The 25,883-nt window shown below is 40.4% G+C and overlaps 1 long non-coding RNA gene across 1 annotated transcript; it reads left to right on the forward strand.

The window, feature by feature from the left end:
• Window positions 1–10,024: 10,024 nt before the first annotated feature.
• Window positions 10,025–19,763, forward strand: LOC131889466 (uncharacterized). Its single transcript, XR_009374205.1, has 3 exons — window positions 10,025–10,128; window positions 10,412–10,553; window positions 19,695–19,763. It is a non-coding gene; the product is annotated as an uncharacterized LOC131889466 (long non-coding RNA).
• The last annotated feature ends 6,120 nt before the right edge of the window (window positions 19,764–25,883 follow it).

The raw sequence follows: 25,883 nt of genomic DNA on the forward strand, positions 1-25,883 counted from the left end.
AACTGTTCATTTAATAACCTCTCGATAAAATCTGGCATTTTAGAGCGTACTTTTGTTTTTCTCCTTTTGTTTTTCCCCGTACCCCAAGGAAGGAGAGGGCGCTTCCTCCCCTCAATGAAAAAGACTTTTCAAGGGCAACAGAGGTTTGTCAAATCCAATTCTTTTTGGTTTGGGGTAATAGCTTCGGAGTGGTGAGCCTTGCCAAATAGCGAAGCTAACCATCACATCACCCATTTCCAGATTCCGATTGTCTGTGTCATATCCGGTATTAGATTAGTTCTCAATCTATATATATGTCGTAAGCGTCGAAATGTTTTCCTCAAAAACGTCAGTGCTGGGGTCGGAGGGTGCACTACGCTAGGCCAGCCATCACATCATCCATGTCTAAATTCCGATACGTTATTTCAATTCTAATATAATTTTTAGCTCTCCGTCTGTGTTTGTGTGGTTAGCGTCTAAAACTTTCCTTGAGAAAGGTCGGGGAGGAATCGAACCGGGGACCTCTCTCATGTCAGGAACCTACACTCACCACTACACCACGGCTCCTCCCTAACGCAATGTTTTATCTGTTAAGTGTCAATAACGGTAACGCGTTGCTTTTTCTAAAATATAACAATAACGGTAACGCGTTACTTTTTTCGGTAACTGTTCAAGCCCTGAGTAATGGTAATAGACTTCTTCCTTCTTGAACTATCGGAGTTTTGCTAAGGGTCAAAGCATTATGGACGCAATATCCTAGCGTATCAAGTTTTTAAACCTGATATACATGCATGCATATGGCGTGTTTGTATCGATGTCAAGTATATCCCGTAAATAAGTAATTCCATTAATGAACCTAAAGCAGCTCACCAATGTACGCCACTAGAAAGAGCCCAGAGATGTAAACACGAAAAGTACGAGTTACGGACTTACGGATGAAGAAATTCAGCTGTTTAATAATTCCCAGCCCGATGAAAATGCTGAAGCTACAGCCTGTTGTTTTTTGGACACTGTCAGCGTTCCAAATACAACAAGTGAAAAAACTGTCCTTAGTTTTTACTCGCCGCCTTTACGCTAATCTTTGTTGGATAATATGTGGTGTGTCTCGTGTTCGCATATTTCCATCCTTCGTCTTTTCTTTTAAGTTTATTGCTTGCACACGGAAAGTTGGTAACCACGAACAATTATCCCTTGGTACTAAAGAACCATCCCTGGCAGAAGCCATATACAACGTACTTGAGCACTTTTCCCATGAGAACTGTAAAACTTTCCTGCTAAGCCTCGAACGACACACTTCCTCATTCATTGAGCATCATTTCTACGAAAATGGGTCTTTCAACATTGGCGAGTTCCTTTAGAGAGGATCTGATGTGAGGTTGCCTTTGCATATTGCCCTGAAAAGGGGACATAAAGACTTCTTGGGCTTCCTGGGCAACGTTCACTTGGACCTATCTACACGGCTGTTCATAATCAGAATGGACAATCTAAACAAACAGCTCTTTGGGGAGATGGACACAGTGTCTTTCGTCTCTGGTGGCTTAGCGGTCCACTCTTTTTTGCCCTCGCCAATTTGGATGAAAAATGACCAAGGCAAAACACACCGTCGGGTCCTGTTCTCTAAGACTGGTCTTCTCCATCCAACCAACCAACCATGTGGAAGAGAAAACGGAATGAGATTGATGTGGTGCAGTTTTTGGATAATGAGACTGGGACATTGTTCCAAATTGAGACCATTTCCTTTCAAATCTTGCCTGTTGGAGAAGATAGTAGTGATGTCGTGAATTCGGTCACAGTACCCAACCATGGAATTGTCAAGATGCCCTATGAAGTCGAGGGAATCCGGCTTCAAATCCAGTATTATCCACGGACGACTACAATGAGTGAGTGTTGAATGCCCGTCTGCTTTCATCCAAAAAACAATATGCATAATGAACGCAATTAACTAACCAAAAGATTGGTCGACCGACTTCATTTCCTGTTCTACTGCGAATCATGCCAATTATGCATTCATGAACGATATCTTATGGTTGGTGTGGCTCTTGCGTAAAAATAATCCGTAATACTGCTTGACCAAAGACCACTTGAAAATGACAGCGTATGTTTATGCGCTTTCAAACACCAATAATGGCCATATTCTCCTAAAAGCAAATCTAATGCCCGGACAAATGGGTGGTCCATATGGTCTAGGAGATTGACGAAAACAACCTCTTGCCCACACAGCACCCAATGTTTTAGGCTGACATTGGAGCATCTGGACGTTTCAATTACCCTATTACAGTGGTGTTATTTCAGCTGAGAGTGGAGCTTCTGACGAATGGAGACTTTATTGGGTGCACTCAAGAGGTATTTTGAACAAACCCAATAACTAGGGAGGGCAACCTTAAAAAGTTTCCATTGGAATTTATTTTGTGATGGAAAAAACTCAAAAATATGTCTACTACATTTGAACCCTGAATAAACAAGCATGAAAATAAGAAAAACAGTGTGATCCACTTGTCGGGTGCGAATAAAAGTCAAACAAAAATACCGGAAGGAATTACGATCAACTTGAATCAGTGGATTTGATGGTTCCTCAATCTACCTACAGTACTTATTTCTTAGAACTTAATTGAGAAGATTCGAATCATCTCGATTTCGAGTCCAGGTTTTAGGATATATCTCTAGAATACCACGCAGTCTTGCTTCCTTTCTTCCTTTTGTGGAGAATGTTGAATGGATTGAGCATATGTTGGTAAGAACGCGGGAAATGTTTCACTCCCTTCCTTTTTGAGTTTAAAAATGTAAAACTTTGATGTCGTTGGGTTCTCTCACGGAAGACTTCGTGGATCCCAACATATAACATGTTTGTTGATATCGATTCCTCCAATAGATAGGATGAACAGGAGCAAACATAATATGACTTTGAAGTTGTGTTAAAGTTCACAAAAATAGCTTTAGCATTAGCGAAGTTCAAGTTGCCACCTGATCAAAACGGAAACGATATGCCCTAAGATTCATAAAATATAGTGCAACGACGATTGGCTCTAACTCAATATTTCCGGCTCAAATTGCATTATTTCTGTCCTTAGTATCTGGAGTAATCTAAAATATGACCAAAGCGATCCGGATCAGGCTGGATTAGTAGCAGGCAACCAAACTCGTACTAAGAAGTACTAGAGGCCAAACTATCATTAGTCTTTTTTGGTCGAGAGCCAAGTCGCTGACATTTGGTTAGGCTGATGATCAAAGTCAACAAGTTCTTCACCTCAAATCCAATTTCCTTGGCCTCCGATTTGTCAGTTTGGCGCAATAGCCAATTGACTCTGCACTCGATCTCCGTTGAAGCCACCCTTGATGGCATTGACTTTGTAATGAATCCTTGGGTCTTCTCATCGTCAGAACTGGAACCAAGATTAATGACTGGCTAGTTTCAGTTATCATCCAATTCAAGGACACCAAACAACTCTTCGTGTTTTGTCGTAGTTTATTCGAGCAAAGGAAATCATCCTAACAAAGGTGAAAGCATTCACATTGTTGAACGGAAATACTTGTAATCAAAAGCGGAACCGGAAGTCTGTCAAGATGAATTATCGACGTATGTACCACTATACGTACAAGTGTACATGTTTGGCCATGGTAATGCTCTTGAAGCCAATGGGACATACACGTCTGGTGTGGTTTATGTATTGGTACCTTTCAACTTGGATCAGTTTATGCTACTCAAAAACGAGGGGGTTCTTACCCCCTTCCTTGACCTTACAAAACGGATAGAAGCATATTGACAGAATCAGTTCCTACATAAGTTATAAAAAGCCTTATTGTATGACCGCAAAATTCCTGCTCCATCATAACGCTTAGATCACTTGAAGGGTTCGTTAATAATCGATTTCATTCGATAAGCTACGTGATTGTTCTTCTTTTCCTCAGTATTTCTAAATCAAATAAAAAAATCGAAACCATTGAGAATTGGAAATTGTGGGAACTGTTAACCGTCATAATTTTCTTTGGAGTTTGAAATTGATTGCATTTTCTTCCATGCTTAAAACTGTCCCAGAAATAGTATTTAACCCAGTTATAGGGAATGACTCTGTCCCCTTCAAAATGTGAACAATCGCAAACTCTAGCTCTGGGAGGCAAAACGAAAGGCTATGAAATATCTTTTGCTATCTGATCCTTTTCTCAAGAACAACTATTGCTTGGAAGAAAAGAATAATGCAGTTCAGTTATGAAATTGTTTCATCTTGAACTTTTATTTCACATCATATGCAATTTTCTGTATCTAAAAAATTAAATTATTTGATGTGCAAACGTGACCTTCTGTAGGCCATATCTTGCCTTTTAACTAAGAAGTATTTTCAGTATTTTGTTCGTCTTACTTATCATCAAGGACTATATTCAGCATTCTGATATTGATTCAAGATATTAGTTCAGTCTCAGAAATACACCCAATATGACATTTTTGAGTTTTGTAGCACATGTAGCTCTCTCAATAATTGAAAATTCAATTAGCTCACGCTGAAAGTTGGCTATCATCGATGTTCTTCTAAGTTATACCCTCAAAATGCCCAAAATCAGGGCGCCGCGATACTTTTTACTTTGAATTTCCTTTGCTTCACATGGAGAATAGAGGATATAAGGTGATTCAAGCTACGGTGAAAACCAAGCACCTGACGTGATTTGCTTTCCTCTCCATACTCCAGTGGTTCATGCTTAATCCCATGACTCATTGAATTATGGAAGAAGACGCTAAGAACCTTAATTAACGTTTCCAATACAATTGAACCTATTGCATTCTTTGTCCAATCTAGTGTGCCCTGTACCACATTACAAAGACGCTCGAGTGCGTCAAGTCGAAAGACAAACCACGGACTTCTAGAGATGTGGACTGCGAACGGAAGCCAAAATTTCGCATCTCCTAAACCGTTCATCTTATTCCAAATAAGCATTTAATACGTCTACAATAACTTTTTTAATAGATGAACGTGACCAAATTTGAGCCCAAACCTATGCTTAGGGAACTCAAGAGACATGGTCAATGTTATGTAGTAAACAATACATAACTTTAAAAATACACAATTTTTGGCCTGCTCTTGGTCAGCTACATAAGCTTTTAACAACATAACTTTGAAATGATCCGCTTTACAAGTAAATGCTATAATAATGACCTACCTTTAATTGACGAGAACTACGTTTCTTATCTTATTACTTTAATTCGAAAAGTGGCTCAGAGTTGCTTTGACCAAGAGCAGGCCAATTTAGCGAGAAGCTCGATCGCTGGCCATATTTCTAGAAGTCCGTGGACATACCCACTCAAAGCTTACTTTACTTTACCACTGCTGTATATGCACGTGAGCTATTCGCATTCATTTAGTGCGAGTCATCAGGATGGATTGAAGATCTAATCCCCTCAGAAACGGTTGTACACAATGGTATTGGTCTCATGATGCTAGGATCCTTCAAAAAGGCTGGCGATCTAATGAGGGGGCTCAAATTATAGATCGGGTAGATGAGAATGTTACAAAAAATTAATGGAGACTGTATTCTTTGGAGGAGTTGCCTGTATTCATAATCAGATCAGAAAAGTGACCATCTTTCCGTAGTCATTGGAGTAAAAGGCCATCCCTGTTTTGGAGGAGGGCCTGAGAAAATATTGGATGATCAATGATGGTCAATATTCCCATGAATAGTGTTTTGTTATGTAGAAGATAAATGTATAATGCATCACACATTACATGTCCCACTTTTAAGTTTAAAGGAGACTTGGGTCACTTTTTTATTAACGATCCCAGACCAACCTTTCGTTCAAGGGTGTCCTAGAGCGGCAAACTTGAACTCTTTTCATGACCAAATATCTTATGAAATATGACATGGCATGACATACATGGAATTTCATTCCCTTTTTCACTTCCACTTTTAAGCCAAATAGCATTCTAAAGAAGAGTATACTTGAGAAAGGTTCAAAATCGAAACAAAACTTTCGACCTGTAAAACTAACCATGGGAGAAAATGATAAAGTTGGAAAGCTATCGCTGCAATACATTGAAGAATGAAAGAAAGATAATCAGAGGGACATTTTGTGCTGTACAACGAATACGTACATAATAACTCTATCTCTCAAGCCTTTACAGCCAAATCCCTGAATTGGAAGGCCTCCTTGACCTTATTTGAGCTTCAAAGTGAATCGTTACTCAAGCTTCTTCAAAAATTAGCTTGTCACTCATTGTTGTCTGAACCGGAACTTTTCCGAAAACAAAATTATGATTCTACGTGAGCAGTTTTGTAAAACCAAGGAACCAAGAAGAACAAGTTTTCTCTACCACTGTTGAAAACTGATGAGTAACAAAATTTATTCTTTTTTGACAATCATTTGTGTTGAACAATTTCATTACGAGCGTACCACATCATCATGAGGTATACCTTAACACGGTTAGGGACAAAGAGTACTCCCTAACGAGAAGAAGGTTAGTCAGAAGGCTGCCGTACATGTGTACTATATCTTGAGAATTATTGTAGGCACCAAAGATGCCACTCAGAGAAAATAATTGCTCTCAAGAAGTGGGCATTATCCTCCCAATTGTCAGTTGAGCTTTTAACCAATATTTACCTTGAAACCATCAGCCCTCGGTTCATAGATAGATCTTGGGCCTGCCATGCTGTTTAACCATACGAGCAAGGGAGATTTTCGGGACCAAGAAGCACATGACCAACATATGTAGGTGTCAACAATTTGTCGTTTGATCTGCTTAATATTTGGAACGTTCGTGCAGTGATTTTGTTGGCAGCTCTTGATTAAGAAAAGTGGAGATTCCTGATCCTTTGAGGTCCTTAATAACATGTAGATACAGTAAACACTGGATGCACTCACTCCTTTTGTTGTACTGTAAGTTACCTTTTTCATTATTGCACAACTTGGTTTCCCCCGCAACCCACATAAAAAGTACGTACGCGCACCTACATTGAGCCTGAGGAAAGGTTATTGAAACAGTCTGAATGACATGCCATTTACTTGTTCTCCAAGAGTTCAAGAGTCCACCAAAGTACTTCCGAACAATGCCAGGCTGGATCGAGTGTCTTTATTAAAGGCGTGAACCCCATTGGGACATTGTTTGCGACAATTTCTAGCCTCACGTTGGTTGATTACAGACTAGCTTGATGGTCATATTCATCTCTGCCTTCACGTGAATCCCGGGCTGAACTATGAGTAAAACTTTTGTGACACTTGCCCAATTTCCAAACTTTCCACGACATCAAGGCCTTGAAGACCAGTAGCCTCAAACTAAAAAAAAAGGATACTCATTTCTTGTTCCACCGCATTGTGTGAGTGTCACATAGAGTCAGCCAAGCGAAATGCTGGCCTTGTGCCTGGAATTGGTTCTCAGTTTATGAGCGTCGCCCACAAGACCAATCACACTTTCTCCAGGAATGTCTTCTGTGCCCAGAGTCTCTCGTTTCTCTGTTGGAGCTTCATTCCGGTCATCAATCATCTTCAACACGGACTGGATGAGTTTGACCGAGAGTTCCTTTGGATGAGCTTCCCTCACAATCGTATTGGGATTGGCAGAAAGTTTAGAGTCCATTTTTGCACGGAACCCGGACACTTCTTTGACGTTTGACGTGGGTTCGAGAGTCGATGAATAACTTGGAGCGATGTGTTGGAGAGACATGTTTGAAGGGAAGAAACGTTGCTGCTAAGTTTCAAGGACCTCAGTGATGTGGAACACCTCTTTAAGGTAACCATGGAACGCTGTTCCAGGCACTGAAAGAACCAGAGACCAGAGAGCCTTTGCTCTTTTTCGTGTCTTTCTAGGGTGTCTAGTTGGTTGGTAGGTTGGCTGGTTGGTTGGTTGGTTGGTTGGTTGGTTGGTTGGTTGGACCAGATGGTACGTGTCACAGACAAGAAGAAATGGGAAACTGATCACTTTTCAAACGACTTTGAGTACTTGCACTTTTGGTCCATGTCGGTCCCCGAACCACGCGAAAGTGTGTCAAAAGGAACCTTTTCAGATAACGTGTTCAAGGTTATTCGATCGGAATGAGCATGCTCCCTTGGGACGTGGAAGTCCATTCAGACACGTTAATGGCGGAGATATGATCTGGAGCTACCTCGATTAATATGCCGAAACTTTGTCCACGACGTCTCCATTTGCAGGAGTTAAATGAAGAAAAAGGTGATGAAATCGAACTTGAACATTGAGCCCATGGGAATTTCGTTTCCTTGGTTGCCCTGTCTAACACGGTTCACCAGGTTAAAATGTCACAATTCAAGCTTAAGTATGACTTGTTTCGGAAAAAATAAGCGTTTTTTGAATTTGGACCCAATTTGAATTTGGAAACTTAGACATGCCTTGATGGGCATTTTGAACATAAAAGACGAGTTGCAAGAACAAACAAGTTGCGTGTCAAGAATGTATCAAAAAGGAACAATGTTTCTGGGTAAGAAAAAAATTGGAAGACCTTCCGTTGATGCTTCTATTTCAGATAGAAACATGTGGCGTACATGGCTCAATTATCAGTTCGGGAATCATGATGCAATTTAGGAACAGTCTGTTGGCTTCAAAACCCAACATTTCTGATCCCCTAGAGAGACATTTCCTTTGGGATAGGTGAATGAATCCCGATCAAGAAGTGGGTCACGAACTGAAGGTGTTGTTCAAACCTCGTTTATACCCCATTGGACCCCCAATGGATATATGGACCCAAGTCGAGATATTGGGCCTCCGGGGTCCAGACAGATGTCCGAGAAGGCCGCCCCAGAGACTAGGTTTCCACATGAAGTGGGAGAGGAGACGACCGGTTGTTGTCGGAGTAAGTGCAGTCGCAAGATGAAGAATGGAAATGGTTGTGGTGTACCATATCTGATGAATCCCTCTTTCTCCCTATCTCTCTGGAGATTTATGGAGGACTTTTTATAGGGTCCAGTCAAACGATTAACCTGAAATATACGATTATGGCTGACCGAACTCGGGGCGGCCTTTTTCCACTCTGAGCACTTCGCAACGTATTCCGAATTCGGGAGCTGTCGTCATATTTCAAGAAAGCACAAAGACCCCCCGAAAAAAAAACTGGATCAAGAAGGATTTTCAACCCATTGGGACGAGTTAAAATCTCGTGGCATATCCACTCGTACATTCCAAACAACTTGGAACCATTCCACAAGGTTTTCCTCCAAGGCAATTCAATTAAAAAAGTTCGTGCTTTGAAATTTTGGACCAAGCCTTCCGAGACACGGCGGCAAAGGTCAACAGCAAAGGTTGCTGCCAAAACTGGGTCAGCCAGTCAGTCAGTCCCCTTGGATCATGATTTGAAAATGGCAACCATGAGCATTGGGCTGCTCACGATTTCCCCAAGGCAGATATTGATCCGATCTCTGTAGGTTTATGGCAAATGATGAAGGCTCAAGGCACAAAGTTGGAACTGGATGATCATCGCTCTTCTTTTCACTACTAGGGTTGTCCTCGATTTCATCCAGCAAGTCTGGGTGAACTCAATCCTTTGGATAAATTAGCATTTCAAATTTTGGCCTTTTTCGCGATGGGAAAATGGAAAACTTGTGGGGAGCAGCCCGAGGGTGGAAATGCTAATTCGAACCCAAGTGATAATATTGAGCCCTAGTTTGAAATGAAACCTCAACATTGGCTACATTGCAGCATTCTCCGAGTCAAGCAACGAACCAACCCACCAACCAACCATAAGGTGGTTTCATACGCGGCATACCATTATTGACTGGGTGGTTTTCCTCCTTGTAGCTTCCATTCTGGCGCCTGTTTTTCTTGGTTGACGTCACTTCACAGTTGATCAAGCCCAAGACGCCATTAATCTTCGGGGAAGGCCACCTGTCTTGGACAGCCTTTGAGGCGCCAATTCCTGTGGATGGACAATGCAATTTACCTAATCCGCTTTGAACCAAGCTCAAACAATAACACGGACATCCCTAGGCACAAATATGAAAAGGGCCTTCCCGATAATCGGCAAATTCGAGTGAGAGACAGAGAGAGAGAGAGAATGAGAGCGACAGACCTGTGACAAGTGAGACGCGAAAACAATCAAATCAATGTCCATCCGTCGTTCTAAAGTAGGCTTCAATTATGCCTAATTCCACGGGCATAACGATGAATGGAGGAGCAACAACCCGAATTGGAGGCGCCAAATTAATGAATGATTCGAAATGAGGTGAGGCCAGCTCCATGAAAGAGCTTTATGAAAGCATTTCCTTCCATTGTTTGTTATCATCAGGTTTTAGTCCCTAAAGGAAGGAAACACAGCTTTTCACTTTACTCTAGGCTTATTAGTTATATGGGTGATGGAGGAAGAAGTTTTCTCATGAACGGGGAATCTGGGTCAAAATCAGCTTAGACAAGTCTGGGCGAATTCATTCTGACGATGACATTGAGTTCACAAAAGGCCAGTCTCGCTTGGCCTGCATTCATTGATCATTCTTTATGGGCCTTTTCAGGCCGTCTTCCATCCAGAAGCATTAAGCGAACAAAACGACCCAACAAGAGAGAGAGCGAGAAAGCCTTAAGAGACCCGAAATCGGTGCCTGCCGGAGGTGCTCGTTAATAATGGCGTGAAAAGTTGTGGATGAAAGCATTAAGGTGGGCACAAAACGAAACTAAATGGGTCTTTTGAGGACACAAAACCCAGATTAGGCCTCTTAAAGGGCCTAAAAGTCGTCTCGCTCTATCTTTTGAAAACACAAGGCCTTGAAGTTCCGGAAAATTCGGAACCAGTCAGAGAAATTAGGTCAGAGTTCGACGTCGACTCATATTTTGCCAGGTTTTTAACCTCAGATCCTCAGATCTTTTTCCTCTGGTGCAAACCCCCCTCTATCCCTGGGGAAGCCTTCAAAAAGAACTTGATAGCTAGAGGTTAGTTCTTTAAAAGATTCAACTTTTATGACAGGAAGCAGACACTCTGGGCTTAATTTTTTAGAGTCATCTCTGAGTGGTCTTGATCTTGCTCGGCTTGAGGAGCGTGTATGTTGGATGAAAAAAAAAACATATTGTGCACCCATTCCGTGTATTCCTGTCAAGCTCGAAAGATTATTTTTGAGACCAGAAACGTGTTTTTGCCAAGTCTGTCCAGGCGCACACAAGAAAGTTGATCCAATCCTGTCCAAGGACATCTAGATTAGGTGAGGCCTCACGTTTTCAACAGGTACGTCATTCCAATTTCATACAAAGTTCTACCCGGAAAACATTCCATCATTGGATGGATGTACGAGAGCTATCTATTGATTCATAAGCTACAATGCCCCATGGGAAGTGGGTATCGAAGGCTGAGTCTGCTCAAGGACATGTGCGTTTCCGTGGACACAGATCCGTGTCATAATGTGGAAATCTTGCATTCTTAACAAGGCCGTTGCTAAGCTTGGCTTAGCATCATATGTAAGGCCTAAGATCCCGTGGAGTTGGGAGTTGCCACCTCCAGGATTAGGCCTGGGTTAAGTAGTTTCTTAGCTACATCTGATTCCAGACTTTGTGCGTGGTCTCAAAGTGAGCATCCGAAGGTTTTTAATTGCAAAGCATTTTGGCTAGACTTTGCCATTCCAATTGTTTCGCGATTGTGGATAATAATCCTACAACTTTTTTTTGGGGGGGGGTTGTTTTTTCAAGGACTTTTCCAACCGCAACAGGGAATGTAATCCCCACTACTATTGAAATGAAAGGTTTTAATTTGTGTTTATTACCTTTCAATTTTTATATGACATTTGGTCTACCAACGAGTTTGAGTTGGCATACCAATATTTTGCTAAAGTCCTGTAACATGTACAGCTAAAAATAACACCCAAAGGATGCGTTTAGCCTTTAACCGAAATTAGACATCCTTGACTATTTTAGCCATGTACATACCGTAGGATATACCATTCACGATATTTCGTAGGTTGGCTTGGGTTGTGTAACGTGGAAAAGATGTATTTCAAGTTTCATTTGATGGTATGCTACAAGGGAATTCATAAGATGACACGCAAGCAACAATCTTGGCTAAAAAAGCAAATGGCCAACCTTGGCGTTGTACTTTCCTTCTTATCGGAATTTCACGAGACCCTCACAATCGGGTTATCTCTCAAACTTATTTGGACTCGAAAATAGAAACCATTTCCTGAACTACCATGTTGTTTCTGGTTGGTTGTTGATATCAGTCTGAATTTGACCACTCTTCCCGGAATTATCCTTGTTGGAAATTGGAGAAGCCTTGGGTGCCAAGGCTTTCCTATGAATTATTCTTACCTCCCAAAAGTAGCCTTTACAGGCGGATTTGAGGACCCAAAACTTGGATCAAGATCAATAGGCACGAGAACAACAACGAATCTTGAGGAGAACCCTTCAAATGAGAAAACTTCTTACACCAGTTCATCACAGATTAGTCGAGAGTCTGCCCCCAAAAAGGGAAGCGAGAAAAGGCTGTCACAATAATCCGAGTCTTCAAATGAGAGATACAATCATAAACATTCTTCTATCATTCCATGGAAACCATTTTCGTATAAACAGCAACAACAGCAAGCAGGTTGAACGATATTTCGTGCACGGTTGACCTCGGGATTGAGAAACCCTTCTCGAAGTTGAGTGCTGATCTGCCCGTCTAATGTCGAAAAATGGAGGGAAACGACATGTACGACCGTAATTTGAGTCGAGTTTTTAAGGGTTATTTACGATGTGTACTTCCCAACCCGCCTAGGAGCACATATTACTATGGATCGCTATATACGTTCTACAGTATCTTACACCGTCTTTGAGGTCATTGACATACATATGTGCTTATTAGGGATAGGGGTTTATCAGTCATCGAAGTGACTGATCAAAACGAAAGCCTTGGATAGAGGATCGACACTCTCTGGCCTTATTTTGGACAAAGGCTGTGGATGAGCAAGGCTTGAAGGTAGATGGATTGACAACAAAATATGTCTTTTCCAAGAAAGTTATGCTTTGAGTCTCTCTCTTGTAAATAATGATATGACCAGATCTAAGGACGTTGATAATGATGATGATGATGAAGATGAGTTGGAGAGATAGGAACCTAATTGAGGTTTTGCTTACTTTGTAAGACCAAGACCCCACCATAAGTAAGGATATACTATATGTACAATACTCTACGTACGAGTATGACGTCCAGCGAGCTGAGTTTGGGATGAATCCCGAGACCAAGGGCAATGGTGATATCGTTGTAATCGATCTTCTAGTCCCATTGTGGGAAGCCTCTTGGACTTGGCTATCATTAGACCCAGAATAGAGTTCTTCCTTGGAATGTATGTAGTCCAAGATATGACTATGAACTTCTTGGTCGCTTCCAGAGATCCGATCCTGGCTCCCCAAACCCGACCATTCATCTGAATGGAAATTTGGGGGAAATGGTGATACAAGCCAAATGTAATTAGCCGAAGGTCAAGTGTGGCGAGAGAGCGAAGTAAACCGCCAACGTTCCATGACATTCACCATCCTCGAGGCCATAAAGTTTCAATTACAAAAAGCTTTCGAAACCACTGAGATGAAAAGCCATTGTCAAAAGGAACGGTGAGAGAGAAAGCCACACACATACACAATGAGTTTCAGGTTGTACACTTACATACTAGGCCTTTTTAGGCCTAGGGAATGGGTCATTGACATTGAATTGCAAAGAGACCACGTGGAACTAACTCTAAGGAAACACTACTTTCAAAAGCGAATGTGGTCCAGCCTTTGAGATTAATTGTATCTGTTTGGTGCTCGATTGTAGCATGAAAAATCTCAGCCGTCGTTGTTGTTGTTGTCGTTGTTGTTCTCGAGGAACGGATAGGGAAAATGCTCGAATAACGTCTTCTGCTGAAGATTACAAACTCAACCAGACATATTCTTAGAATAAAGTGGACAGGCACTTGATATTGAGACTCGACTCACGGAAACATACGTACGTGGGTGTAGTCAAATCAAAATATATAGGTGATTGCTTTTTGATTTTATTGCTATAAATATTGACAGGATGACCAACAATCACCCAAATTGACCAGGTTTCCTCACACATGAAAAAAACATTCGTATTTTCCTCCTGATAAACTACATGCACGACTGCAACAAAGCACCAAAATTTGCTGGTAAAATGTGCAGGTGCATTTTTTACAAAATCATTTTTGATTTTACAAAATCAAATAAATTGCTTCAAAATTTGGCCCGATCCTAAAAATGGCCATTGCTTTTGCAGATTTCTTTTGGAATAACAGGTTTTCAAAGTAATTGTATCTTATTATGGATTGTTGATTATTATCAATTGGTTTCAGTTGTTAATTATTAGCAATTGTTAGTTATTATCAATTATTGATTGTTATCAATTTTAAATCATTATCAATTATGTATTATTATCAATCGTTATCAACTATTCATTATTATCAATCATTAATTACTATCACTTATTAATTATTATCAGTTATTAATCATCAACAGTTGTTAAATATTATCAGTTGTCATTATTTTGTCTCTTATCAACAAATTCAAAGATAAATTTTATCCATAGAAATTGACTTTACGTTCACTAGTGACTCATTATTCTCTTCAACTCAATAGAATGAAAAGACAAACTTGTCCAATGTGTGTGGACGATATCGACTTTCTTCAAGTCTCATTTTCATATGCAAATTAAGTAACATGCATTCAATAAATAGCTATATTTCTCGGGTGCTTTAGTTTTCCCAATGTTGAGGAGACAGAATACGCCTTTAGTGCGGTTTATTTTCTATTGAGGTAAAAAGCGTTCTCGCCTTAGTATTAGGATCTAAGTGGATTGGGAAGAAATGCATACTTTTTTGGACAGTGTTAGTGGGGAATGGTGTTTGAAGATGAAAATGGGGAGCTATGCATTGGACTTGAAGGACTCTCTCTAATTCACCTGGGATCTCGTGTTCAAAGACATTCTTCTCTTCAGAGAGCTCTTGAGATCAAGCTCGAATAGCTTGCATAAAAGTGAAGTGAAGAAATTTAGGTCATCCACGCTACAAAGACGCTTACTTAGCGTACCCATTTCGGGATCTAAAATACCGTAATATCTTCCAAGAACGACTGGAACAGTGTAAAAGCTAAATGATAGTTTTGCCTCCTAGGCTGCACGAAACATGGTTTTTGCTGTGTGTTTTATATGCCATTGTGAGCTAATAAACATAAGGGCCAATTAATAGGAATGGTTTATTTCACTTTGGAATATACTGCAATTGAGTTGTTTGGGGGAGGGGGGAAGCTGTCCAAATCTCTTATAATTAGTGAATGGGATAGCTTTTCGTGTTCAGATGATAATCATTTTATGAACATGATTTTTATGTAGCAATCTAGCCGCGCTCTTCCCTTTTTCATTTAGGCTGTCTGACAAGGCTGACGTTGGAAATAAGGGCTCTTATTGGATCATAATGGAGATTCGCTTCTTTGGGCCTCGGCCGTGTGTCATAAAAGGAAAGGCCTATAGATTAGAAGGACAGCAGAGATAAATCTGTCAGTTCTTGAGGCCTTTTTCTAACCCCAAGAATGTTTGCTTCCTAGGCAACCAGAGAAACATAAAGGTATTTGGCGGCTAGAGGCATTGGGATTTGCACCCAAAGAACAACAAACCCCACTCACTACCTGATGGTCCTAAAGGCAAATCTCATTTCTGGCCTCTGTCTATATTGCTATTTGAGCAAAGGAGAAAAGGAAACACGTCCCAAATTGGATTATTTTGCACGCTTCATCCATAGCAATCGGCATGTTCCCAAATCCGATCAGAATGAGGGTGAATGAAAGAGCTACAAATAGTAGAAAAAGCGAAAGGGGGAGGGGTGAAGGAATGAGGTTGGGTTCCAGCTGTTCCAGATCCACAATAATCGTATGGGGTGTCCACATGGGATATGGGCGTGAGCATGTGTGTGGTCCAATCCTTTCATCTTGGCCTTCCCCCTCCCTCCTTCGTTGGCTCTCTTGCTCTTTCTCTCTCTTTCTCTCTCCCTCATATCCTCATTTTGCTCCTCTTGTGTATGCATGAGTACCTACAGTAGAAATTGGAACACCACCCAAGGCTTCACTCCCCGTGTCAATGAAGCCAAATTTGGGTTGATGCTCATTATGCAACTCCTTTTAACCCCCTTTTATTCGCCATGTTTGGCCAAGGACCCCCTTCCTCCCTTGCAACCCAAAAAACCCAAAAGATACACAGTCAGCAGGGGAGACAACGACTTTTTTTTCGTTTCCTCCTACTGATTCCTTGACTTGGATACAACTTCCGTAATGATCCAAAGAATGTCTGTCCGAGATAAATTGGACGACATTTCGAAATTGGATTGAATCAAATTATCTCTCTCTTGGATGAGCACGGAGACAGAGTTATAGCTTGCCGAAGATGCAGTTCCCCAATCATGGATTTGGATCCGGCTCCGCGGACTGTCAAGATCGGGACAATTAATAGCCGTCTGTTAAGCCTGTTATCACTTGTTGGCAATTCAGGGAAATCGATATTTGCTGTAAGTAAGTCTTGGGAGCATTCTCAAGATCGCGCAAATGGGGCAGAATGTTTCATTATTCCCCATCATCCGAGCCCTAATGATTGTTTAGCAATGGGGGTTCGATTACAAGTCACATCCGTGCCAAAACCCAACTTCTATGGCGACAAATACGCATTCATACATGAAAAACTTCGCTTGATTGTGGAAGGAAACCCGCTTGTATGTATACAATTTGGAATGGTGGTTGTTTCGTTGGTTACGGAGTAGAGCCATTTTTTTTGAGTCACGCAAAGTTGCTTTGGAAAATTTGCCTCAAAGGAACAATTTGTCGTTAGTAAGAAAGCTCTTTCACACTAGAAACAAGCTCGTTTCCCCGACACATTCTGTTAGTCTTGTTGCGGACTTCCTTACCGCTACTGGGAATAGAATTCCCAGCAATTCAAGACGAAAAACTTATCCATTTTATCCACTTATCCATTTTATCCACTTATCCATTTTCATATATTATTTGATCTGGCGAGCCCTTGAATATGTAGGGTTGATCAGGAATTTTAGTCAAAACCTTGTCCAAGTCTGATTTAAATCCTGCTACTGGATCAATACTTACATACTCCCTACGAATATTTGAGGGCAGCAAATTGAACAATGAATGAGACCGAGTTTACTTTTTAAACATTCTCTTACATGAGATCAAAACCGACGCCAATAGTTTTATTTTGTTCTATTGCAACACATTAGGGAATCTGATGCAAAAATTGGAAACAGTTCCAAGTGGATGCGACAAAACGGGCCCATCTACCTAGGGAAATCAAAGACGATAAGCGATTGCATGTTGCAAATATCCATCCAACTTTCCGCAATCAATTGAAAGCGATCATCCAGAGACAAAGTAACGACGACGCCATTGATGTTTTGTATCCGCATTACGTGGAACCATGCCTTTGAAACTAACTGGGATCAGGCTTCCTCGCGTTAACTGGCAACCGAATCGTAACAACGAAATTCCGAGTCCAAGTGTTCTGCTGAGTCATGGCTTCAATCTCAGTAATTCCTCCTTGCTAGTTGTTACGCAAAATGAAAGGGAAAATTTGTTCCGCTTCCGACTTTCCGCCTCGTTTGCCAAAGGAAGTGAGTGGCGTGGGAATTGACTGCTTGGAAACAACTTTCCCCCATGAAGGCCATAAAGACCGGCTGTCATCGTCTAGGCCGAAGAAATCCACCTTGATTGGCGCACTTGCAATTTGGTGCCTGATGCATCGGCTAAGCCTTGAAAGCGGACTTGAACGAATGTCTGGCCTTTAGATGCACCCGTGCATAGACAACGAGATATCAACTTCGGTCTTTTCAAGGCCAAATTGGGACTAGCCTTGGACTGTTGAAAAAGGAAGAGGATATGTACAAGCGAGTTGGTCAAAGAGATCATTTTCCAATGGCTATTTATGCAATGGGAGTATTTTTCTTTGCACCAGACTGAAAAAAGGCAACATGGTCAAGACAATTTGGAAAATGTGATACCATCATATCGACGCTTAAGCTGAACCTAAATAAGCTTTGCGAGAAAAACGTAACGTCCACTGAATATGGAGCTTACTTTTGGGGAAATTAGTTTTAAGAGGATATGTTTTATGCAGGCTTGTGATATTTACATGAGAGGGATGAACATGAGCTTGCCAAAATGACATCATAATTCAAATAAAGACATATTTTATACATTTTATAATCAGGCGACCAAAATAGAACAATAAGTAACTTAAGACAAATTTCTTGGAGCTTGGATGTTTGCACACGTTATCTGAAAATGTGAAAAATGTTTATTCAATAATTATTGCTCAAAATTGGTTTGAAGAGAACAATTTGTTGGCCCCCACGAGATCCAGGCTAGTTAAAACTCGTTGGTAGACTAAATATCATACAAAGATTGAAGGTAATAAATAGACAAATTATAACCTTTCACTTTAATGTTACTGGGGATTACATTCTCTGTAGCGGTTAAAAAAAAGCCCGTGAAAAACCAAACCAAAAAATTAAGAAAAAAACGATGGCTTAAGATTGTTATAATTAAGAAATCGGGCAATCCATCTTCTTTTAACAAGAAGTACTTTTACAGGACTATGCCCAAACGCACAAGGTACAAGACTGAATTTTGAAAATATGATCTTGAATATTCAAATGTAGTTTATAAAGTATGTGTCTACTTCTTTGAATAAGCAGGGCTTGAATGGTTGCCAAAAAACTACTCCATTACCGTTATATCTCTAAAACGGCGATACTATATCGCTACCGTTACTGAGACCATTATTTTTGGAGGAAAAAAGATGCCTTAAAAGTGCAAAAATATATACGTTTTTTTATTAAACTTGTAGTAAATGTGACATAACCCAAATGATGCATAAACAAGGATACAAGGATGTAAGAGTACTTTGGTTTCAGACTTTTTTCGCTTTTACGAAACATATTGACCTTCCATATTTATTCATTTTTCTTTTCATGGTTTGAACAAGGTAACAAAAGGCAAGTGTTCCACAATTGTAGGCCGTGCCACATCATGGATTGCATTTCAAAGGCAGACATCTTTGAAGACGGGATTGGCAAAGTTAAGGATTGTGGCTCAGTTATTTGGGGCGGAAATGAAACGGACTTGTCTCATTGCAGACTGAAACAGAGGCAAAGCATTCAATAGGGAGGAACTTTCAGCATAAATAACTTTTCGCTGCTGAGTTGGAACCAGTGCTTCAGTCAAAGAAACACAACCCAGAGCAGCTGTTGAGATAGGTAAAAGTGAACTTAAATGCAAATAAGTCATTGCTTTTGAGACGGAGCTTTTAAAAAATCGTTGAGGAAACCTTTACACATTTTTTCTTTTCCTCAGTTAAAAAAGCGGAAAGTAACGGTAACGGGAGGGCTAAAAATTGTTCCATTACCGATACCGTTACTCATGTAGAAATCAGACGTGTTATCAGTAGCGTTGCTCAAAAAGTAAAGCTTTACAATTAACGACGTGACTGAAGCCTTGCACATAAGTATTCTGACACAAAACAAATTATTTCTATTGGTCTCCTGATTTTTAAATACGATTATCAATTCGCTTCAATGGCAAAGTTACAGTGTATACAGTAATCCCAAGAATATTTAGCTGCCTTCTCGTTGATCAGAGTAAATTTCATGTCCTTGAAACTCGCTTTTCATTTAGGATTTGCTCATCAACTTTATTCCTATCGATCGAGCAGGAGTTTGCCTAGGTTATGATCATACAATTTACTTATGTTAACCCTAACGCGTTAAATGAATGCGACTTGTTTTTCAGATCCACAAAACGAAGGCTCAGGACTTGAAATGAAGACTCCGTGAAAGGATTGCCTATGATATGTCATTGGTACTTTAAAAAATTGATTTAGACGTGTGAAATTGATAACCTGAATGTTTTTGATGTCTTCAAGAAAATTTGGGATCTCCTTTTTGTTGAACTGACTTTACAATTTTTGTCCTCTTCTTGTGAACGTCACATACTACCTGTTTTGACAACGATCTGACTTTAGATGAGTGCACACTTTGTCTTATATTCAAAAGTCGAAGGTGAAAACACACCTTGGCAATCAGCTCTTTTCCCATCTAATCGGAAAAAAGAAGATATCAACCATAGAGGCCTCAATTACTCTAGGGAAAGAGGTTCAGAAGAAATTCGGGCTTTGAAAACCATATTTATCATCAGATTTACTCAATTCCGTAGCAAAAGAAGTTGATAAAGATGCTATCTTGTCTTTAAAGCGACTTCGGAAGACGCGGACGAGTCATCGTTGAAAGCTCGTGGATCAAGATGGCCTTTAAGTGGTCCTTCCTTAGTCTTGTATTTCAGGTATTCAGACATTGTGATGACGAGACGCTAATGGTTAGGTGGAAGTGCGCACATCTTTTCATGAGGAGTTCGGCCATAGACACGTTAATGCTAGAGGCACAGCTTTGACAACATTTACGCTTGGTAATTAGTTTTTCCGAGCTTGATCATTCACTTTCCGTACCAGATATATCAACAGCACGTTGATTCAGAAGAAAAATCGTGTTCGTCTATATTTGTTGATTATTGTTTCCGATGGCATGGTCAACTTTTTCCATTTTGCAGTGGCTTTTTGGAAATCGAACATTTCAAGGCCGTGTGTTTTTTTGGTATACTTTTCTTGCAAAGTTACTTGATCTTTAAAGCTTGTCTTTATTCTAAGGAAATGGAGGAATCAACTAAATGATTATGAATGCCTCTACCTCTACTGCAACGTGATTCTAGTTAGATAAACTTGCAAAAGGCAAAGAAACATAATATATATGTTTTTGAACTGCAATTTCCGTTTTGGTCAGGATAATTTGGATTTAGATGCCCGAATGTGGTATAATATGAAAGATATTGTTATTGTAAAAATGCATATTAAGTGTTAATCTCTAAATCAAATATAAATGATGAGGCAAGAACGCTACAAACAATCATAATTTGTGAAACCATCTTCATTACCCTTTCAGGCCTGATAGCTCTCGATGGGCAACTGAAACCCTGTCATCGAGTGACGACGATCCCACTACGAGATGTAACCAAATATTTTGGAAAATTCCAGTTTTTCACGTGCTCCAGTAAACATATTTGTTTTGTTTGCTTGTATCGGAGTTTGATGGCAGCTAACTCTTTCGCTCGGCCTGCCATCTAACGATGGGTGGCCCAATCAAGCGATATTCCCGCTCGGTTATCACAACCATCATTAATTCTTACCTCACACTCGGAAATGATTGCCGGTACGCCTGATTTAGTTTGTTAAAACAGCCGCTCATGGTGTACTTCAAGTACCACGCAAGGGAGTATGCCTTAACACAATACAAAACTTTCACCTTTGTATTTTAGCCAGGTTTGGTTGAAAGGAGAACCAGTAATATCCGGTTCATTCATTTCATAAATAAGAGAAGGTGCCAACTTGCTGACCGTTTGTTCTTGTTTTTGGTGGGTTTCTCGCCCTGGGAAACCTCCATTTATATCAACGTATGTCGATAGTGCCAAAGAATATGAAATACTGTTTTTTTTTATTCCACATTGTTTTTTGAAAAATGAATCTATTTCCAATCATGTTCATGATCAATTTTTGCCAATCACAATAATCGAGGATTTAAGACACTCAATTTTACTAAGCCTAACTTCCCAGTGTGGTCTCTCTTGGTGGTCATTTTCTATGAGCTGGGCTCCATTACACTCAAGTCCTTATCTAATAACTTGCCTTTGTCATTTCATATCCAAAACAACCTTGAATACCTGACTAATGGCCAGATGGTCGGTGTCTACAAAAACTGAATATTCTGTACTACCGTACAGTGCCCGTCATAATATGTGAGACACTCTTGGAAACTTGATTCGTAGCTACAAAGGAGCAATTTCATTTCATGTTATAAAAAGATCCCACACTAAAGCAACAGTCCATGCCCTAAGCAGGACTATGATCCAAAAGTATTCCCATTTCCTTCAATCCCAGTCCTACAAGTTATGGGAAGTTTCACAGGCATTTCTCTTGTCTTGCACTTAAATGGAGGAGTCTGTAGGTTTTAACCTGGACAGAGGGAGGCCAAAAGATCTTACCTCAGAAAGATTCCATGTTATTCTTTAAACATTTGTGGAACTAGCTTGAGGTATGAGCTAGAGCGTCTTGCTCAATCCACCTATGTTTTTTGATCAGAAACTCTAGCTTTAACAAGGACGAGGATGAGTTTTAAAAGTCTAAATTAGACTGCTAAAGTAAATTGCAACACTATTAGGGGATGTATTTCTATCAGAAGCTTGGACCATTTTTGAGGAAGATGTTTGGTCCTGAAAGGATGCATGACATCTTGTGGCTGATATAAATGGTATTTCATTGTTTGCCACTCTACTGGCAGATAATCAAATTCATCCAAACTGAATATCGCCTTTTGCATTGATTTCGATGAAAACTTTAACCTTCACATTAGAGGTAACTAAAAGCTGTAGTGATGGAACACCCAGGTCACCCTTCATCAGCCTTCACATGGCGGTTTGGCAGATTCCAGAAACCTTGGCATGGGTGGACATGTTCTTGACTGATTTCTTTTGATCATGTCTGTCACTGAGGATATGATAGCTTGCTACATCCTTTCCCCATTTTTCCTCTCCTTATAGTCCCCCAAACAGTCCAATAATAATTCATTCCATCCTTGTTGGGAACCACTCAGAGATGTTATTTATATGTTGATAATATTTTTTTGTGTTCCATAATTAGATAGATTGAGGCCATAGAGATCATTTACTACTTGTGTTTTCTCGACTGAGTCATGTAAGGGTTGGTATAAAATTTTGAGACCCAACAGCAAGACCAAATGATGTGGTATACATATTTCATTAAAGTGTCTCACATTTCATGGCGGATACTGCATGGAAAGGAGGGATTTCCCTTCAAAGTACAATTACCAAGTTGTACTTTCTTGGAGCTTTATACAAGGCGGGTATCTCCAAAGACAGAACGTGACGAAAGTGAATGATCTCAAGGCTTTTTGTGTTGTTAGTGCACGATATGAATCTCCAATCCGATTCATTATGGAATCACTAGGAACCTAGCAGCTCACCCATTTATTCATTCTAAAAGTGGAGAGAGCTACAGCTACCAAGCTAACTAGTTCCTTGATCCTGAACAATGATCCCTTGGCTTTATTTAACCTTTACACTTGGACCAAACTGAAAATTGAATATTCTTCCAGAGGCAACGTTCTGAAGAGACCAAAATAACCTTTGTAAATCCTAATTTGAGTCAGTCCCTTGTCAAAAGCAATCTACAAACAAAGCGAGGAGTACACGGATAGTCCTGGATTCTGAGGAAAAATAAAAGAAGATTTTTCAGGCCTAGTCGACTTTCTCCCAGTCAACTTCGGGCTTGAAAAGTTTCGAATGCCTTTATCAAAATGGTCCCCCTATTGTTGGGACATTGGAGCGGATTGCACTCCAAACCGTCCCATGAGACCACAAGACCTGGCCCCAATCTGACCGTTTCTCCAACATGAACTTTCATTATCATTTCCAAGGAAGAACCCTTTCAAATACGATTAACTGAGCCTTTATTTTTAGAAGCGATTACAGCAACCTCTCAAGAGCTCAAGTTTTACAATGGGGTCTGGGTTTACTTTTCTGTCCCTGATTTGTTGCACTTTCGCGTTTCGTTTTCAAAACAACCATGAAAGCATTTCGTCTGGAAATGTCCGTGGACTCTCTAAGAGCGGTCTTCTTCAGGTAAGTGGATCATGATTCATGAAAAGAAAGAGGATAAATAATCCTTTCCCTTGTCTACGAGAAACATCATGATACCCGTCTTGAGGATTAATGTTACTTGTCGTCATCGCCTGTTCCATCTCAATCTTTCGGAGAACATTTCACTATTGACCATACTTCGGGAAACGACCGGTAGGTGGCGAAACCTGTTCAATGCAATATGTTTTTTGGAACGACTTTACGTCGGATGTAGGCTGATTTATGAAAATCTAGCCACAGTTGTTGGTAATTAAGTTTAGGGAGGCTAGTCCCGATGGGCATATTCCCATTGCAAAAGTGACATCTCAGTCGTTCAAAAAGCTGAGATATTTCCCAATCTTGCGCAGCTTCTCCCAACAACAATGGTAGCTGAGTGGTCTACTTTCCCCGATAGAGGCACGACTTGGTTTCCCAGAAGGCGTGGGTTCGAATCCCGCTTTCGGAGAAAACCATGTTGGTGTAGCCACCAGAGAAAGTAGTGTTCTGGACTTGTTTTTTTCCGATGACCTTGATTTGGTCCGGTACGTCCATGTGACACCTAGTAATCTGTCAAATCATCATGTACTTGAGATAAGGTCGACCATCACTCAAAAGCCGGCGTGTTCTAGAGTAAAGTCGGTCAGAAAGCTCAGTCTGGCTTATTTCAAAAATGAACATTGGCCATTGATACTAGATGCATCAGCCATAGATTGATAAGATTCAATTTTCTAACCATCCCAAAATGTGTCCCGAACTATGAGACATTTTTCAAACTTACGACGTTCAGAAAAAGTCTGCTGCAACCTGTATCCACTTGGTGATTTTGTAAAGCATCTCTGTACTCTTTCGATGACGATGATACTCTTGACAAGTGCAGGATGCCATACCCGAGCAACGTACTCAAGGCCTGGTCTAAAGTAGGTGGATAACGCTTTCATTGGTATCTTGGGAACTCGGGTCGCAAATTGTCTTCCTTATCCAGCGACTCTAAAGATATAATATTGTTAACAAAAAAGCTATTGACTGATTGTGTTTAGAGCAAGCTATTGCTTTATCAAGAAACCCTAATTAGCACTTTAAATTTGTTGTTCTTTAAGACATGTTTGAAGTCACTTTACGTATATTTACATGCCTGGTTTGAAGCACATACCATCAATGGTTACAAAAATGATATTAGTCACATAATTTGTTCAATAGTCATGCCAATAATTGACATTCAAAAATTTCAGCAGCAAAAATTTAGGCCCGACTTGTAGAGAAAGGCTTGGTACTTACAAAAAAAGTGGCGCTTCCTTGCTTTAGTGTCCTTGTCCTATCATACCGGGTAACTCTCTAGCGTGTCCAGATAACGAAAGTTTACTTTGCACTTAAAAGACTGAAATTCCATTCGGTTCCCGAGGGCCTACCTACTTCAAGGCCGGGTCTAGATTTGCTTGGAGTTTGATCGAGTCTTCTTTGGTTTGTGATTCGCCGAATTCATTTCGGGTCGTCAGGAAAATGCCACACATTAGAGCAAATCTTTTGACACTGGGCTTTGATGTAAGTATTGAATATTATTGGATCAAGAACGCTTCCTTTGGGTACACCCGAGTCCACTCGTATCAGCTATAACAAAGGTCTTTTATTTACATCCTGTGTTGCCGTTGCATCTTGGATCAGGTCAGGTTTTCATCCTCTCTGAGGTTGCGGTTGCCTCATGTTCCAATTTCCAATTTTCAAGGGGGGAGATAAGCCCCCCTCCCCCCCCCCGTCCCCGAAGTCTATCACATTTCCACAAGTTGGCTAATCTAACTTGAAATTACTTACATTTTTGATTCCTTTTTTCCATCATCTGCAGATAGGCGCGCCATGAATCGACGGATGTAAGTGTACCAATCGTGGAGTTAAAGACCGTGGATGGATTGCCAAAGCAGTGTTCTCTCTTTCTAGTTTTTCAAAGCCACTTCACAATCAGATGCGCAGTAATAACTGCTTTTTTTGATGTACAAAAATAGTGTAGTAATGTAAACTTTCTGTCCACATCTATTTTATTTTCAAAACGCCTTCCCATTGAGGGCAACATGTCATGCTATGTAAATAGACAATCATTCAGACGGAAACGCCTGAAACCGAAGGTTAATGGCTAGTAACTCTGATTTTTGTCAATGCATTGCCTTCTCTATCAAATGAGGCCGGTTTTTGCACCTTTAATCCTTAAAGCATCTGATTTATGACTAGGCTTCGGAAAAATACTTTGTA

This window comes from Tigriopus californicus, chromosome 10 (assembly GCF_007210705.1).
Source record: "Tigriopus californicus strain San Diego chromosome 10, Tcal_SD_v2.1, whole genome shotgun sequence".
In the NCBI taxonomy this organism is placed as follows: domain Eukaryota; kingdom Metazoa; phylum Arthropoda; class Copepoda; order Harpacticoida; family Harpacticidae; genus Tigriopus; species Tigriopus californicus.